The sequence below is a fragment of the Oryzias melastigma genome, linkage group LG6 (assembly GCF_002922805.2).
Source record: "Oryzias melastigma strain HK-1 linkage group LG6, ASM292280v2, whole genome shotgun sequence".
Lineage (NCBI taxonomy): Eukaryota > Metazoa > Chordata > Actinopteri > Beloniformes > Adrianichthyidae > Oryzias > Oryzias melastigma.
In genome coordinates, this window is record NC_050517.1 from 31326256 (window position 1) to 31342989 (window position 16734).

Genomic DNA, 16734 nt, shown 5'->3' on the forward strand with positions numbered 1-16734 from the left:
CAAATTAGAGAAAAAGCTAGCTCATTGCTTAATTACTAGCTGAACTCCTGGCCTAAAATTCCTCAGTAAACTAAATTAGTCAAGAAAGTTAGCCTATTTCTAAAATAGAAGCTGAATTCTAAATTAGCCTAAAAACCCCAGTAAATAACAAATTAGCCAAAAACGTTAGCATGTTGCTAAAATAAAAGCGAAACTCTTTATTTGCCTAAAAAGTCCAGTAGATAATAATTAGCCAAAAATGTTAGCATATTGCTAAAATATTTGCTAAACTCCAAATTAGCATAAACATTTTAATTACAGGCCAAATTAACCCCCAAAAAGCTAGCTCGTTGCTCAATTACTAGCTGAACTCCTAAATAGCCTAAAATTCCTCAGGAAACTAAATTTGTCAGAAAGGTTAGTCTGTTTCTAAAATAGGACCAAAATTCTAAATCAGCCTAAAATGTTAGCATGTTGCTAAAATAATAGCTAATCTCCAATTTTTTTTAAATGACTGTTTTATTTGTCTTCAGCCATGGAGAGATAGAAGAGCCACATGTTGCTCTGGAGCTGCTGGTTGCAGACCGCTGGTGTAGGACATCTTTTTAGCAGTTTTCTACTTTGGGATTCTCTTCCTCCTACAGCTGATAGATAGATAGATAGATAGATAGATAGATAGATAGATAGATAGATAGATAGATAGATAGATAGATAGATAGATAGATAGATATGCTTTATTAATCCTTACAGAAATTATGTCATTGTCCTTGCTCCATACATCACACCACACAGTCAAATTAAAAATAAAAAAAAACATAATAGAATAAAGTAGACAGTAGTCGTAAAAACAGTTAAAATGTAATTTTAAAAGGTTATAATTTAAAGAGTAAAATACATAAAAGCGATGGTTAAAAAAAAAAAAGTTCATCCTAAAGCAACTTTCTTTACACCACATTCATCTGCATTTGTCACGTTTCAGACTGAAAAGTATTGAGGGAAAAAAGGAAAACAAATGTTTCATTTAGAGAACATTTTTTTCTTTTACAGACAAGGTAATTCTGCCACTATAACACATAAAATACCACTGCTAAAAGCATAAAAAATACTTTCAATATTTTTTAATACTTCAAAAACATAGTTGTTATTGATCCCTTTAATTTTGGCTTAAAAAAATGATTTTTTTTTTTAGTTAAACTGTTGATAAAGATGCTTAAACTGTAGGTTTAAGTTTTGAATTCTGTGTGCGGTTCTGCAGAAAGTGCCGTTCACAGCTGGTGCTCTGGAGCATCTGTCTTAAATGCACCCTGTGTCCTCCATATGGCAGCTGGGAGACTCAAAACACCATTAAACTGATGAGGTAACAGCATAAGAAATGCACCTCATAATAAAATGCACGTTCTAAGTGTTTCTTAAAGGAACATTTTTCAGAAATCTGTCAACTCTTTGGCTTTGGGCTGATTGTACAAAACTAAATATATATTCCTTTAAACTCATTTTCCCTGTAATTTTCCAACACATTTATTGATGATTGTAAGTGATTTGTGTTCAACACTTTTTTGTTGTTAGCCACAAAATTTGAAAAAATAAGGAAAATTGCCTTTTTTTGTTTTAAGACAAGTAAGAATGTAAATACATATTCTCTGTAATTGCTACTGTAGACAGGAATGATCATGTGTGGTCTGTGTGCAGAGGGTTCATCATCTTCTCTTCAGCTCCTCTGCACAAAAAGAGGACATTCATTATTTTATTCTTTATGACTACTTAGAGAGTATTAGGGCCATTTTACAAAAATATATTTTTTTAATTATGACTTTAAATCTCATAAATTACAAGAACAAGGTAGGATATTTTTGACTTTTTTGATATTTTGAAGTCATAGGCTAAATTTCTGACTTTTTTCTTGTCCATTGCGTGTTTTAAAGCCGTGATTTATGATATTAAATCTCGTAAAAAAGGTAATAAATTTACAAAAAAAAGAACAAAAGTTATCTGTTTATCAGAGCCGTGATCAAAGCTGAAAGACGCGGAGTATTTTGTGAAACTTTAATACCAGATAGGCTTAATTCGACTTTAATCTCCTAAATTTACACAATTAAACGTCGTAAATTAATGCTGTTAAAACTTTTACATTTACGCGATTAAAAGTCGTACATTTACATAATCAAAGTCTTAGATTTACGCGATTAAAAGTCGTACATTTACATAATCAAAGTCTTAGATTTACGTGATTAAAGTTGTAAATTTATATGATTAAAAGTCGTAAATGTTTGCGATTAAAAGTCTTAAATTTCCAAGAATAAAAGTTGTGAATTTATGTGACTAAAGTTTTAAATTTACACGATTAAAAGTTGTACATTTTATGTAAATAAAAGTCATAAATTTGCACGATTGAAAGTCGCTAATTTACGAGACTAAAAGTCTGAAATATACGTGATAAAAAATCATAAATTTCCTCGATAAAGTCGTGAATTTATGCAGTTAAAAGTCTAAATTTACACAATTAAAAGTCGTAAATTTCCAAGGATAAAATTAATACTTTTATGTGACAAAAAGTCATAAATTTACGCAATTAAAAATTGTGAATTTAGGTGATAAAAAGTCGTACATTTACGCGATTAAAAGTCATAAATTTTCCAGTAGAAAATCAACGTGGCCGTCCAGCAGGTAACGTACAGACTTTGAATTTGAATGTATTTATTTAGTAGGGATGGATATAAAATCATAGACATACAGCAGAGCAGCAGTTCCAGATCATCATCCTCGTGACTTTGTTCATTTGTGCCCAATATTGTTGTCAAGGTTGACTCACTTACAAAAATTAAACAGTTCATACTAGTGAATATTTAGAACTCCCTCAATGTTCGCTAATGTTGTGTAGCTAAAATAAGTCGATGCTTAAAAAAAGATTTGTGTCCATAAAAAAGTTCAGAGATCAGAAGTGTCCTGTAAAAATAACATTCCATTTCTGTATTATTAGACCACGTGACATGAGAATACACTTTCGGTTATTCTTAGTGTTCTGTTTCAGGGAGAGAAGACTCATCAACTAAAACTTTACACTGTAAATAAAGAGAAGAACTGTTTATCTGTAAAACACTTACAGAAAAATGTTTGGCTAGTAGAACTCTAATTTGGCTGGTAAACTTTGGATCTTACGACCAGCCCATTAGTAACCAAAGGAGTTTATTTAGAGCCCTGGCTGATTAAAGTTAAAGTGTTGTAGAACACTCTGATTTACTGAATCGTGTCAATACGTCACTCCATGTTCATGTGAAAATGTTCCTGCACACGGATGATCCGCTTCAGTTTTGGTGCTAACGCAGCTTCCTTCCACACTATCTGACCCTCTCTTACTGTCGCTATGAGTTCATTTGCATCCTCGCAGCTCTCCACACTCGCTCCTCTGTTGTCATCAAACCTACACAGCAGCTCTTTGTTCATCCGGCTCAGTGGAGACTCGGCGTTTGTGCAGAGACGCCGCTGAACAGCTCCCACAGACTTTACCTGGCTAAAAGCAAACAATGGCACGTGGGCGAGACGGAGACAACAGAGATCGGAGTCGTTTGGAGGCTGCATGGAAAGGAGATCAGGAACACGTAGAATAATGATGTTCAGCCGGCAGAGGCTGGCTTAAACCGGTTGGGGAGACTTATCGGCAACTCTAAAGTGACAGAGAGAGCGCCGGGATCGTCCTTTATGCAGCTGCCAAATTTAGGGAGAAATAACTTCTTATTCAAGACGGATTTTTTCCTCTTATCCTTCTTAAAATATGCAAAAGCTTCTGCTTTGCGCATATTTAACTCCCATATTAACTGATGTGTTTCTTCTTTTTTAATTAGTTAACTAAATAGTTTGTTTGTAGTGCATCTTATTTGCTGAAGCCTCAAAGTCTTCAACAGTAAATCTTATCATTTTACAGGATTTATTTAGATCATGTGGGAAATTATAAGATACTAAATCAGTACATGGAGAGTTAACACAGTTTTTAGACATATAGGATACATGGTTATTGGGCGGAGTCAACAAATCACATCCCATGACTAAACTACCCAGAATGCCCAGGGAGGCCCAGAGGGAGACGGTTGGTCAGAAGGGTTGATGGGAAGTTTTTATTAGCAAACTGTGTTCATGTTTGAGTCTTTTACTGAGAAAACAAACTGGTGTCAGACATCAAACTTTAGGCAGAAGTTTGTTTATTTATTTATTTGTTTAAGTATTTGATTTATTATCCAGAAGTGGTCTCTTCATAAAATGTTAAGGTACGTATAAACCATAAGTGAGTCATATTGTCTAATTTTCTTTAATGATCACATTCTGTTTTGTTGTACTTAAACAGAAGGTAATTATACTTTCTGTCTTTTTTACTCAAAGATTTTTTTTAATGAATTATGAGTCTTACAATCTTCAAACAACAAACAACATAATTAACTCAACATTTTCAGACGTGTTACACACATTATTAAAGCTCAAAAATGTGAATAAACTGTAACTGCTATAGTTGTCAGTACAAAGCTAAGTATTAGTGATAAAGACCAAATGAAAATGGGGAAAAACCATCATCGTTTTATCGTTAAAGTTAATATGAACAAAAGTCTTCAGAATTGTAAAAAACTTTTATTAAAACCTAAAACGAGAAGAATCGTATCTGTTGGGATCACCAATTAAAATCGTATTTTTTTAGAAACAGAATTTACTGACCATAACTTTCATCATTGTCCAGTTGTAACATAAGATTCATTTTTCTTTCAGGTCATTATGTTGAATGAACGTACCCATCACTCCATCAGGCCTCTCTATTCTCCAACAAGCAGTGAGGCTTCATAGTTTATCGAAGTCCTACTAAAACATCTGAAATGAAAGTGATTGTTGTGTTCCACAGATGGAGGTCAGTTAAACATTCTTACATAAAACACTCCAGATTATCAGGTGACAAAATATTCATGGCCATAAATTACCATTCTAAAAGTATCTATATTTAACACGCAAACACCCTTAATTAAAACCGATTCACATCTGTAACACCAAGTTGACGTCCTTTACTCAGGAAAACAAAGACAAACGGCGCTGACGACCAATGATTGATGCAACACGCTGCAACGCTTCCCTTTTCTCTGGGGTTTCCACATTTATTTCCCCGCTTCAGAACGGCTGCACACTGCTGATACCGCCAAGAAACATGAACAGGTGTGAATTGGGCAATTTGTCCATATGGCCTGGAGCAGTGGTGGGTCCGAACTGAGCGGCTCAGCTCAGTTTAAAGTTGAAATCCAGCCCAGGAGGCCTGACTGCAGCCTTTGTAGGTGACCCCAAAGGAATCACTTAAGCTCCAGCACCACAGGTTCAAAACAAATTCCCACTTTTTCTGCTTCACTCTGTGGGCTTGAGAGGAAGAAAGAAAGAAGAAATGAAATCATCTCGGTTCCAGTCAGATGTCACATAAATCTTGTTGACCTCCACTTTAGTAAGTGGTGAAATAAAATATCCTTTGCTCAGTGGCCTGTGCTCCTGCAGGCCAAACGTGAAATGTGTTGTTGTTGTTTTTAATAGCAAAAAAAACTGTTTATGAATCTACTGTAACAAAAATAAAACAGTGAAATATTGGAGCTATTTGCTTCTAAAACATGTTTTTGAGTTTATGTTGTATAAACTCCTGTTTTAGCTTTTGGGACAAATGTTTTATCTCAGAAGTTTCCCTTTAAAAATACATAAGTTGTATGTATATGTATTTGTACATACATGAAATTATTGCACCATTTACAAAAATTTCCTTCCTGACACAAACTCAAAAACTCACCAAAATTGCACAGACCTAGCCCTGGTTTTTATAAATATAAATAGATAAATAACAGATGACATCACAGAGGGAGGAAATGTCAAAACTATGAATTTGGGTCAAAACATCTTATGGATCTTAAACAATATTTTAAATTATACTAACAAAATCAAAACAGACACGTCTGGGATGTCCAAAGTTAGTGCTGAAATTATTATGGGATGGCCACGGGACCTATGGCTTGGCGGCCATTTTGTGGCAGAGTGTGAAATTACCACCCTGTGGCCGCCCAAGTGTTGCCTGATTCCGTGATGGCGTTAAGGACCACCTGACTGCTGCTAACGCCTCCCCATCGTGCGGGTACAGCTGTATTCAGACTTTAGCATGAACTGGTTTTGTTTATGATGGGAAATCTGAGCTTCAACAGAACAAATCAGCTCAAAGGTCATAACTTAATCAGACGGAAATCTGGAAAAACAGATTTTCCTGTAAAATGAGTCATGAGGGTTCTCACAGTGAGTATTATGTTAGGAACATTTGGAGAATAAAATGACTTACATGCCTTAATAAATGGAGCAGAAGCTTGTAGGAAACGTATTTTAGTTATTTCCACCAACAGTTTCCTGTGTCCTTGCCGGATCTCCTTGTGTTGCTCTCTCTGCTCTCGTCTCTTACTTACTCCACAAATTCGGATGAACTTCACAGCTGCTGCACCCAAACAGCAGCTCAGTAATTTTATGGCATCTCTTGATTGATGTTCTCATATCTATTGTTCGCACACTCTCAGGAGCTCTCGGATAGACATAGACTGTTAGCTTTGGTGCTGCATCGGATCCTTTCTTGTGGAACAGAAAGAATCAAGCAAGTCTGTCTTTTTGGCAAAAGAAGAAGAACAAAGTGATAAACAGAGGAAGATGGTGTGTCAAAGCGAGAACCAGCAGAGAGGCAAAGGCGAAAGAAAGTCTGAGATGTGGGGGAGAAGCTGAATTTATGAAGAGATTCTTTCTCAAATGAGAAAATAGGGTTCAGTGATGACTGAAATAGCAGCCCTGAGTTTAATGTGTTGGTGGTACGAGGCTGATAAGGGGAACTGAGATAACATGACATTTGTGCTGAAGTGGGGCTGTAATCAAGTTCATTCATTAACGTAGCCAATGGTCTGCTCATCAGATGGTTAAACAGAACAGAGGAACGCGACCTTTTCATGTCTTCACATCCAAGCTCCTTTTCAGGAAAACTTGCTGGAATTTCCCTCTTCTTGAATATTTATTGTTATAATTTCAAAACTTGTTCATTTTGCACTTGGATGTTCTTGTTTCCTCATTATTTCTCTTTATGGTTGATGGATCATTTTACTTAAAGCCATTTCAGCAATATATGTCTAAATGAATAATTATGTTCAACATAAGACTGGGAGTGGGAATTTATAGGATTTTTCTTCAACCTTCTATCACCTTCTGTTTATCCTGATATTTAACTATTTTAATTTGTGTTTGAAAATAAAAAGAAATCAAATTGCATCATAAACAGGAATTGATCGTCTAGCCTCAGATTTTTTCATGTCTTTTCTTCTTTATTAGGAACTCCTGAAAAACTTATCAGCTCTAAAAATAGAATAAGATCTAAAAATAGATTACTTATCTGACATGAAAATGAATCAGTTTGTCTTTTGCATTCATTTGCTAAAAACACAAAATAAGACAAATGTTTTAATTGTTGCTCATAATTTTTCAGATTGAGAAGATATTTTTTTTAGATATTTTATATCTTTTTATTATTGCCAGAAATCAATTATTTTAAATTAACTAATAATCACAAACCTGGGAAAATATTAATTGCAATTAATTTCGATTAGTTTTTTCCAGTTACAGTATTTGCCGACCACTTATTATCTGTGAATATTCACAAAATGAAATCACACATTTGTGTAGAAATCACACATTATTAGTGCTGTCAATCAATTAAAAAACAATCAGATTAATCACAATGTTTTACGAGGTAAATGTTATACCATACTATGCAGCTTTTGTACAAAAACAGGTCGAAGAGAAAATGTTTTCTTCATTTTTATTCCCTGAAATGTTTAAATGTTTTAAGTGTTAACATAGAAGAGTCATTTCAACAGTAAGATCGTCAGAACTCTAAAGACTTTAATGTCTGCAGTGTAACTCCAAGAAAACAAAGATGCTGATATGCAGCCAGAAGAGACAAACATTGACTGTTGAGTGAATACTCCATTCTGATTGGCTGTTGGGTGTGGATGCACGCCTAAAAAAAGTTCTGGTCACAATCTTCTATATGTGCAGACTTCTTCAAAACAAACTTTTGCTTGATGATCTGGAAAAAACAAGCAGTAAGAGGTGAACCTTCTGTTGAACTGATGCTTTATTTTACCTTTTGTAACAATCTTTATTTCTCTTTCTTTTGATGCTATTGTCAGCTCAGCGACGCGTTGTCCTGATAATGTGACAACAGGCCGCATTACCTATCAAATAGTCCGTGTTTTTTGAAAAAGCGATCTGAACCTAAAAAATAACAAGAATGAAGTGCTAGGAATCAGTTGAATATTTATGACCATGTTAAACGTGGGATAATGCCTGACAAAATGCGCATTATCAAAAATGAATGCATGTTGAGGAAGCCTAAACCGACAGAAGACTTTTTTTTTGTGGAGTGTAATTCATCAGCGTTAATAAATATTAACACATATTATATAAAGATTTGTATGCATTAACAGCCCTAATTTTTATACAAAAAACAAAAAAAAAAGCTAAATATATATTTTTCCCTCAACATCATTGCTGCTATTGTTCAGGTTGAATATCGCAGCACTCTGGTGGAGAGTTTAGGCATCCGTTTCCGACAGAATGCTTTGTAAAACCTGTTAATTAACTTTCAGAGGCTAAAACACACATCACATCACAGTACAAGACTCTGGGGCTCAGACAGGAAGAAGGCTCCGCTTTAAGGGAGAGATGGATAAATCCACCATATGCTTTGGGAGTTTCATGCGGATTCCGCCCTGATCTTTTAGCCTCAGTAGCGCCGACAGCTGTTAGAAGCAAAACAAAACTTGACAGACATGCACCGAATGCCAGGGAATTCGAATCTGCAGCAGCTAAACAGCCAGAGAAGTTCTGGAGGGGCCAAAGCTGGTCTGTCCACAGCCAGCGTGTCTGGCTTTGGTCCACGCATGTGGCAGAGCACATCTGTACGTCTGAGGTCACCATCTAACCGTATAAATGAGTCTCCAGATGGCCAACAAATGACTGATGGGGATTTTATCTGATCATGTCTGCATTTGTACAGTCTGGGAAAAAGTCCTCCACTTAGGAAAAATGGAACATTGTCCTCGCTCTGCTCAGGCCGGTGCCTGATATATATCCTGTTCATATGTGTGCTGCTTTAGAACAAACCTAATTTAAGTGGTAAACAGGCTTAAATGCAGGGAGGATATTAGAACACAATATGGAAAATTAAAGCTCCAGGGTTTTTTTCAATGTGATGTATAATACCAGGAGCATCCATAATGTCTTAATGTTCCTTAATGCAGAAAAAAGGGGAAAAAATCAATATTATCTTACGGTTGTGGTTTGTTTGTGTGAGAATAAAGAAAAAAAGGCTTAACATTATTACAGTTTACTGCCAGAAAATAAATATAATTCCGATCATTTCTGTTAGTTTCAATCTTCTGAAGCCTATCATAAAGCATCCCTGTAACGTATAATTATTTTATAGAGATCAAAGCAAAATGGATTTTCTTAAATGAAAACAAACAAGCCCCATAATTAGCGTTTGAGGGTGTGTTTTATGAATCTATTATCTTTTCTTCAGATCATTGAGTCTCTTTGTGTTGTCCTCCAGTGGAGGTTGAAGCTCACGTGCACATGGACTCGTGCACGCTTGCGCTTTCTGTCCTGATGCAGCAGTAGACTTCAATCTCCGCCCGGCTCTGCAGATGGCTCAGAGTTTTCCTGACAGAAGTGAGTAACAAGGCGCAGATCAGAGCAAAGAGTCCATCTGTCTCTCGTTTACATTGAAGACAGTGAGGCTGTGATTACAGATTAAAGCTTCTGGAGTGGCTGTCAAACAAATTCAGTTCCTATTAATATTTGTCTCCATCCTTATTATAGTTTGATGAAACATTTTCTATTTATATTAGTTTTCAAAACATCAGTTAATGAAAATTTTACTAATCAGTTTTACATTCATTAAGATTCAAAGAAAATCACAAAGTTTTAAGGTGGAATGTTTTAAGCAGCCTTTGATGTTGGGAGATCCAACACCTCTGCCGAAGATACCTGTCAGGAGATTTACAGAAATCTTTTGAAATAAATCAGAAAAGTTTCCGTCTTCTAGAGGAGACATGTTGTAGAAGAGGTGAAGGTAGTAAACATTTCACATCTTAATCCTTCAGCAGCTTTCAGTCGCTGGTTGTAGTTGGTCCACGGCCGTTCATGTTGGTACCTGTGGGTCTGGTAGTACTTTCCTCTGTATTTTTGGGGTAGATCCTCTTTCAGAGTTTCTGTAAAGTCTTGTTTACACCGAGTGGTCCAATATTTTAAGTGTTTCTGTTGTTAAATGAACCCATTGAACAGTACCGACCCGTGGACCCTCATCCATTGTAGGTCCATAGAAAACCGAACAGGACAGTTGGGGCGGAGCCACTGTATCCACCTGCTGATTGTTAGAAAGTGATGACGACAATAGAAATCACCAATATAGCGCTAAGCTAGCCATCCTGTTTTCCTCTTTACAGCGATGTTCTTCTTAGCCGCCTGGAATCCTAAGAAAAAGAGGAGCTGCTGATGACCTCCATTGTTGTTGCTTCACTAGTCACACTACAATGACCCAACGACACGCTAGCGGTCTACACCATCATGAAAACAAACCACTCAGCAGAAGCGAGGCCTTGGTTTCATACCTGAAGTCTTAAGCTATGAACAACCTAAACACCTTCAGTTGGAAGAGCTTTAGTGTGAAATATTGAAGCAGAAAAAACCTGGTGAACTTGCTCCAAGCTTATTCTTTTACAGCTCTATTCCGACATATGAAAGACTTGGTGCTGTAGCATTCTAACTGGGTAAGAAGTAACTGTACTTGATGTTTCCTTCATGATTAGTTTTCAAATGGTTGCTATTCTGTAAATTAAAATGGACACCATCCTTACTATCAAATCCAGATCCTTGATTGGTCAAAGTTTGTTCGGGTTTAATTTTTCTTTTGCGAAAGAGGTCGTATAAATTTGTGTAGCTTTCCGTGAATGTTTTGATCGCAGAAGCCTGAAACACACATTTACACGTTTACGTTGGCTTTTCATGGGTAGTTTCCCCTTGAATGTGCATTATCGAAGGAGATCTGGATGCAGATGGTTTTTCAATGGCTCTAACTGGTGGATACGAGCTGTCTAAGGGAGAAAACCTGTGCAGGACACTTGGGTAGTGTGAGGTTACACCAACTAACCCTCATGTTTGTTGATGAGCAAGAAAGTGATTGACAATCTCAATTATAATTTAGTCCTTTCAATTGAAAAGTTGGATCAGAGTCGAACAGAGAACTCCTGGTCTTGGAGAATGCAACGACAAAGGCCATAAAATAAAATTCACTTCTATACGTGGAAGGTGGGCTTTATGTGGCTCCAGGCTGATGTTTGAGAGAAGAACCCTTAAAGTCCTTAACACCTTATACGGTGATCTTCATCAAACCTACATCTGGAGCGGTCAGTGAACATGGTCGTGCCAGTAAGGACATTTATGGCTTTGTTTGTCATTGGAAAAGTACTGATTAGGTCCCTTGAAGGACCCTCAGTACTGGTTAGACAATCAGTGTTTGTGTGGACATCCTATGGGCACTTATTTATCACGTGCACACCCGGTACGTGCGGCTTGGTAAGAGGCCAATACTCACACTTTCCTAACGACTAGAGCTGGGTGTCCAAATCCAGGCCTCGAGGGCCGGTGTTCTACATCTGTTTCAACAAAGGTCCTCATTGGCTAAACACGCCTGAGCCAGGTGATCAGCAGCAGATAAAGCAGGCTGGCCCTCGAGGCCTGGATTTGGACACCTCTGGACTAGAATGTGGTGTAAAGGCACCGTGTGTTCATTAGCCTTACAAATACTTCATGTTACAAGTACCACATGTACAACAGTGGTACTGTCCATTTTTATGACATCCCTCAAAGTGGTCGTACGACCCTCAAGGGAACTGAGACACACCTGTACTCCCCTTAGGGTACAGGTGTTCCTTTCTATGACCCAAACCCAAAAACACACACACATGTATGGATCAACCCCTCACACCGGAGTATATGACCAAGACGTTAAAGTTACACCCGGGTCTTTTGTCACCAAACAATGTTGAACACAACAAAATAAACTAAAACCGCAACATAATTTATGCCATTTACTTAAAGAAATGTTATCCAGAAAGAAATCATTTTGTGTTGATTGTTGTGTCTACTTCTGTATCATAGAGGAGTATATGTTTTTGGACACACTCAGTGCAGTGGAGCTTCCTTATCCGGGCCGCCTTCTGTCCCATTCACCCGAGTGTACTTTTTACCCAAATGATTCACTCTGGGTGCTGATGCCAGTAGTGCAGCAGTCTCTGAGGACGGCTGCTCTGCGGTGATGGAGGAAGCAATATTATGGTCTGCTCCATTGCCGCCGGGACCCCAGCTTGTGCCACACAATTCCACTTTTTCTGCAGCGTCTAAAGAAATCTGGACTACTAACCTTGGTGTCTTGAGATTTCTTCAGTGAAGAGGCAGCATGCAGACAGGCCAGGTTTTCATGTGTTTTGCAATGTGTGTTTTTTGTTTGTTCTCATCTTTTAAATGGACGTGCGCTGCTGCTAAATGACAGCAGAAGGAACGTCGTGTCTCCTTTGTCAACTGATTTGTTTGGGGTTTGGAGATAAACATGTTGAACCAGACTCAAATATTCCTAATGGCTTTTTAATGTCTTTCTAATTCCCCCTTTAAGGGGATGTAATGGGCTGTCCCAGTGTTTGCACAGTGAGGAGAAACAGAGGATCCAACTCATTTAGAGGTTACATCTGAGCAGAGCAGACAGGAGCATTACACCTCCATACATGTCTACTGTAAGACGAAACAAAAAGCTGTCCAACCGTTAAACACTGTAACTGAAAAACTTCATCTTTACTTTATGAGCCGAACAACATTTTAGACGCGATTCGGATCACGTATCTGCTGCGATGCTAAAACAACATCTACAAGGCGGTATTTTTATCGCAGAAATGTAAATCGCTCTGAGAATTCTGATGAGGTGCAAATCACTGTGGCAAACAGGAGAAATGTGGAGAAGGTGTTTCACTGATTTAGAGACAGACCTGCAGGCTGAATGTTTGATGTTAGCGAGGAAGGGAACTTCACGTCGAGCTGGATGTGCAGCGCTCCTAGCTTCACTTCATTCACTAAAGATAACCAACTTTATTGGTTTAGTCACTGATTTGATTTAAAAGGATGTCAGAAAACCTTTTGGATACATTTACGAGGTTTTAACTCTGCAGCTTATATGATTTTAATCAAAGCCGTCAATTGAATAAATAAATATGACCAGTTTTGGTGAACTCTGAGGTTGGTTTAATTCCATTCTGTTTTACGAAGTTTATTTGATTAGCAAACAACAACACAAGGAAGGACGGCTGTACCAATGCTTTTATTAGGTGTTGAGCAGAATTTTTGTTGGTCAAACAGGCCTCTGTCATTCCCAAAGAGCGTAATTCCTCAGATTTGAACCAAATTTTAGGATACAAGCAGTGTCGGCCCTGGGCATAGGCGACCTAGGCGTTCGCCTGAGGCACCATGTGCTATGTTGTTGGGGGTGGTGGTGGGGGGGTGCCACGTCATTATATATTTTTTTCTATTATTTTTTATTATTAAGCGGTTTGACGCACCACTCATTTCACGAACTAAAAAAATTAAAAAGTAATTTAAAAATGTAAACTAAACGTAAAACCCCACATTTTGATCAAAAAATACAAATTTTAACTGGCGATCAAGTGTTTTTTTTTTCTTCAACACCTTTAACAGCTGAAATCCCCCTATTTTCCACTATAGCAGTGGTTGACCAGTGGAGCTCTCCGTTAGCGCATTTCCTTTTAAACGAAGAGTTTCCCGGTTCAAGCCCCAGCCTGAATGTCTGAATCTAAGACCCTGCAGGGGGCGCCAAACTGGTTTTTCACCTAGTGCACCATGCAGCTCGGGGCCAGGCATGGATACAAGCAAAAGAACCAACTTGTGGGAGCTTCAGCTCCATGAAACACTTGTGAACGGCTTCAATATGGTGTTTGTGTCGGGCGTGCCAATACTGCCATGTTGGCTGACTCGGGACAAATGCTTATCGAAGGGGAGCGTGATCAAGCTGGCGGCCAGCAGACAGCTGGGACGCCTCAAAAGACTCCTTTGCACCAGATTTTTTTTACTGCCAAAAAAAGTTGTGTTGACAAACTTAACTCTGCTGCTCATCCTAATTTATGCACGTTGTTAAAGGGTAACCAAACCATAAATCAACTTTTTTTTGTCTGTTGTCCTCTATAAATGAGGATTTAAAAGTACTGTCTGTTAGTTATTGCTATATTTGTGACAAATTAAAATTAACTTGTTATAAACTTGCTTTGTTGAAAATTTTGTCAAAAACCGTCTGTGTTGAATCGAGGTATTACGTTTTAACTTTGTTGTTGGTCAAACCATTTAAGTCAGGGGGGTCAAACTCAACAGTCCAAAAAGCTAGCAGAATGCCAATTTTTAAACCTTTAAAACCGCAATTTTTTAACATAATTATGAACAATAAAAAATTCAGGAATATAATTCCAGAATAAATCAACTTAAACCTTAAATAACTTTCAATATTTTACTCTCCTTAAAAATATATTTTGTCAAAATTATACAAGTTAGAAATAAGTTCAAGATAACATCGGGTCATTAATAACAATAAAATAATATGATCTGGAGGGCCGGATTTGAGCCGTACGGTTCAGTAAGGAGTGGTACGGTACGGTCCAGATGGTACCAGTTGGTCCCACTTAATGGGTCCTTTTTGTAATGGAAACACTCAGAAGTCCAGTCCGGTCCGGTCTGGACCGCTCAGTGGAAACGAGGCTTAACTGTACCGTACAAAAGAATCACCCATACATCATAAGTGCGAGCAACTGACATTAGTCTTACACATTCTTTACAATAAACTTATGATAATGGTACGTTCTATTGGGTGCCATATGAACCTGAAGGGAACTGCCAGACACCTGTGCTCCCTTGAGTAACGTCGGCTCCTGTCTACAACCCTCCAGACAACCAAAAACCTGCAGTTTCTAATAGGTTTAACAGGAAATAAACGTCCTCTTTCTACATAAACTCACTGTTACAGATCAGGTAAGGATGTAGATGTGATAGAAACACCTTGCTGATGAATTCTCCTAGAACGTGTTAAACCTGCAAACCCTGAGTAACTATTTAGACGTTTGCACCACGTTATGCCAGAATTGTTCTGCGGGCATCAACATTTCTAAGTATTTTATTAATTAAGTTTTGTTAAAAAAATAAAAAGGCATCCTGGCTAAAAGCATGAAAAAATCGGTGTGAAATATTCACTTTTGCATGTGTGTCACGGTGAGGAAGCCGTACGATAGCACCATAAGTGCTTGATAATACAGTCAGCGATGGGAGAAGTGAGACATATGGGACTGAGACGCTGTTAGCATGGAGCAGGTGGTCGGTGGACTCTCAGCTGTCTTCTGTTTCAGGCAAAATACGGAGAAAAACTGGTGATACAGAAAATCTGTAAGATGTTAAATTTAGCCATGTTAATACTGCATTCGACTGGAGTGCATTTACAAACACACACACTGTATGTGTTGGAGTTGATGGAAGTAATCACTGCTGAGGAAAGTGAGAGCGGGAGCAGAAAGGTGTGAGCAGAGGTTGATTGCAAAGTCATTTCCCAAGGCTTTGTCGCACTCTGTTAGCTGAAGAGCTCCATCTCAAAGACAATTTGTGTACCTCTGAGTATTTTGGCAAAGAGCAGCCTTGTGGTAAAAAAAGAGAAGGCTTTCATCTTGTGTTTGTTAAAGTTTTAGCTCCCTGTGTGTGTTTGGAAGCGGCTCCATAGGACAAATAACCAGGACAGCAGGTAAAAGCGAGCATGCACCCATCAGGAGGAGTGGACTCCGGAGTGCTGCACCACGGCTCATAAATCAAAGCCGTGTGATTTAGCATTGATGCAAGCCCACCCTTCCAATTCAATCTTGCAGTCAGCAGTGCCTGAATGAGTGGGAACATTAGTGAGGTCATGATCTGCCCTTAATCCCATTTCAAGATGATGCCAGCTTGGCCGATTGCCCGCAAGACGCGTGGAGAAGTCCTTCATCGCGAGCAGGATCGGGCCACGAGCACAAACGCACAACCACACTTTTTATTGATATTATTCTTACCATAACTTTACAGCACCGTTCATTGTTCTGCCATCTTCCATAAAGCGCTCAGTAGTCTCTGAACCCACCGATACTTTACCAATCACATCCACTCAGTGACATAGGGATTAAACTCCCTCTTTAATATCATTTTCATTCAAATACAACCTGAAAGGTTCATTAGCTTTAGAATTGTTAGTTTAAAACTAACAAAACAAGAGATACGGCATTCAATAGTGATACTCTGGAATAAATAAATAGTTCAGTAGAGGCTCTCCTGGTTTTCACAGTTTTATCTTTGTTTTGTTTTACATTTTAATTTTGTCTCAACTTATTTCATTTTTAGTTTAAAACATAATTACATTTGATCTCAACATGTGTGATTTTAATGTTATGTTAGGGTTGCATCAGCCTATTTTAGTTCTAAACTGCATAAAAGAATCTCTCACAATAGATTTATACCATTAGAGCTTTTTGATATTGTCAGGAGCTTTGATTTCAACAAAATTCTATTTTTTAAACTTTTTAATTTTAAAATGTTCTGGTTGGAATT

General features: G+C 37.7%; 1 protein-coding gene across 1 annotated transcript in view; it reads left to right on the forward strand.

Annotated features, from left to right (window-relative positions):
• Positions 1-16734, forward strand: part of cdh13 (cadherin 13, H-cadherin (heart)) — a 431031-nt gene that overhangs the window by 351194 nt on the left and 63103 nt on the right. The window lies entirely within an intron of this gene.